Source organism: Zootoca vivipara, chromosome 9, assembly GCF_963506605.1.
Source record: "Zootoca vivipara chromosome 9, rZooViv1.1, whole genome shotgun sequence".
Classification (NCBI taxonomy): Eukaryota; Metazoa; Chordata; class Lepidosauria; order Squamata; family Lacertidae; genus Zootoca; species Zootoca vivipara.
In genome coordinates, this window is record NC_083284.1 from 54,331,465 (window position 1) to 54,333,952 (window position 2,488).

Sequence of the window (2,488 nt, forward strand, 5' to 3'; positions counted from 1 at the left end):
CCTTCTTAAAAGTAAACCGTATTGTCAGTGGTACCTGTGTATGATGAACTTCAATACTGAAACGTACATACTCATCGCTGTTTTTATTCTTTGTCCATATCCTGTGCAATCTTGATAACGGTGTTACCGGACTTAAGGTGACTGTTAACAGAGCTGTTTAGCACTGCAAAAAGAATGTGCTTCCATCTTTGATTAACTTTAATCATGCTTTCCATCAGTTTACATGGCAAAGAGATGGTAAGCTAAGTGGACTGTCACTTCATATAAGTTCTGTGCAAAGGTGTGAGTTGGCCACATCCAGTTTTAGCATCATGTACCGATGGCATGCAACCCTTGAAGAGTTGGCCAAGGGGGAATATGGCCCTTGAGCCCAAATAAATTTGCCACTCCTGCCCTAAATAGAAATTAATAATGAACAACCTCTGGCTTTTAAAAGTGTGCCAGTACTAATTCTACTTTAATTGACAGCTGTATTACTTAGATATACTGGTCATTTTACCTTGCCTTTCCCCTACACCCCTTTGTCTTGCAGGAGATCAGAATTGAAAGCGGACAGGTACTGCAAATAGTCAAAACAGAAGCTGGCCTTCCGTACATTTTCACTTCCTTTATTTGGTGTGTGAATTCTTTTCTTTTTAATAAAACTTGTGTTGTTGTTAAAGTAGGTTTTAATTACACTGACTTAGTCTCTTCTTTTGGAAGTAAATTGTTCCTATTAAAATGAAGAATAGATCATGCTTTTATTTGGTGCCATATTGTCATGGGATCATGAAGAGTCGGACACGGCTAAACGACTAAACATTAACAAATATTGTCATCACTCCTGGATTTTTACCATGAACTATAATCATGCATAAATTTAGTACAAATTTCCTCAATTTTAATGTGTGGTGGAATCACTTATTTCTCAGTTCACCTTATTTCCACAACAGACATAAAATCTGCTGGTGCCATCATAACCAATAACGTGCAAATCTTTACTCAGAATTTGGGAATGAGGTTACACATTTTGGACCCGTGCAAGTAACATACAATCAACAAAAGATTACATTGGGTGGAGCATGTGAAGTAAACAAGTAAAAGACACATTTCCCCCTCAATATGAAATTCTTTCTTATGAATTGTAGTGGCCAAAGCTGAAAGTGGGAGCCTGGCATTCCAAATTCCCCCCAAAATATGTTCTAAAACCCTTTAAGGAAATATTGGGGAGGGGTGTTTTTAAAAAAGACATTTGCCATGAGCATGAAGGGAAATTTAGGGCAGCGTGGGGGCAATGTATGAATACATGTCTATACCAGGTTTTATTCAGAAATCAATATATCTCATATTGCCATATGGCTCACTATACTGTATTTAAAATAAATATTTATCTGATGATCAAGTGGGCACATACTGCATGGTGCCACCAGAGGGCCCCATTCTCTTTAGACTGAGTCAGTCCTGGTCAGTCAACATAGGGAGAAAGGTGGGGAAAGCTGGTATATAATAGACCACTGAAAGTGGCTGCTGAAAGTTGCATCTTTTTTATAAAAAAAACAAACTCCGTGTCTTTGAAATGTCCTGAAAATGGAAAACCAGCATAGCAGAGCTAAGAAACTTCTGCCTGTTGGTGGAAGCTTTCTGTTTGTGGAGAGGGGTTTTTAAGCAGCATTCAAAAGAGGTTACACCAGGCATCCCCAACCTGCGGCCCTCCAGATGTTTTGGCCTACAACTCCCATGATCCCTAGCTAACAGGACCAGTGGTCAGTGATGATGGGAATTGTAGTCCAAAACATCTGGAGGGCCGAAGGTTAAGGGTGCCTGGGTTACACACACAGCACAAGCACAACCCTTCGTGACTGAAGCTTAGCAGTGATGTGTCACTGGCTACACAAACACAAAGCTCCGCCACCCCTCCGCAAGTTATGCAAAAGTCTCTCTTTATTCTTCCAAACCAGTTTCAAACAAACATTTAAAACCAAGGTGTGTTTCTTGAACAGTAGTGCATTGTGGCACATGGCAAAAAAATTGTGGCATCAAGGAAATCCAGTCTTCCGAGTAAACTTCCTACCAGGTGTTATTTGGCTCCCAGTTGGTCAACAGTAGTGACCATTCATAGGTTGTCTACTCCTTCATAAGCAGCAAAATTGCCTATATGATCTATTGGATCTGTTTTTGACCAGGAAGTATGCTATGTAGATATCATGATAAATAGACCATGTTCATCTGCAAGCTGATAATTATTAGTTCATTTATTTGGACCATAATCCTATACAGTACAGAGTACACACTAAATGAATTCGGCAGGGCTTACTTTTGAGTACATGTGTATAGAATTCTACTGCCAGTCCATTTAAATCCTATCCTCCTTCAATCACAAAAGTCAAAGTGGTGCATACTGTATAAGATTCCAGGCACTGCCGAGATCCACACCTGCTTAACACAACAGCTGCATCGTGTAAAGTTGTATAAACTCATACTGTACTATGTCCTCAGACCCTCACTGAAA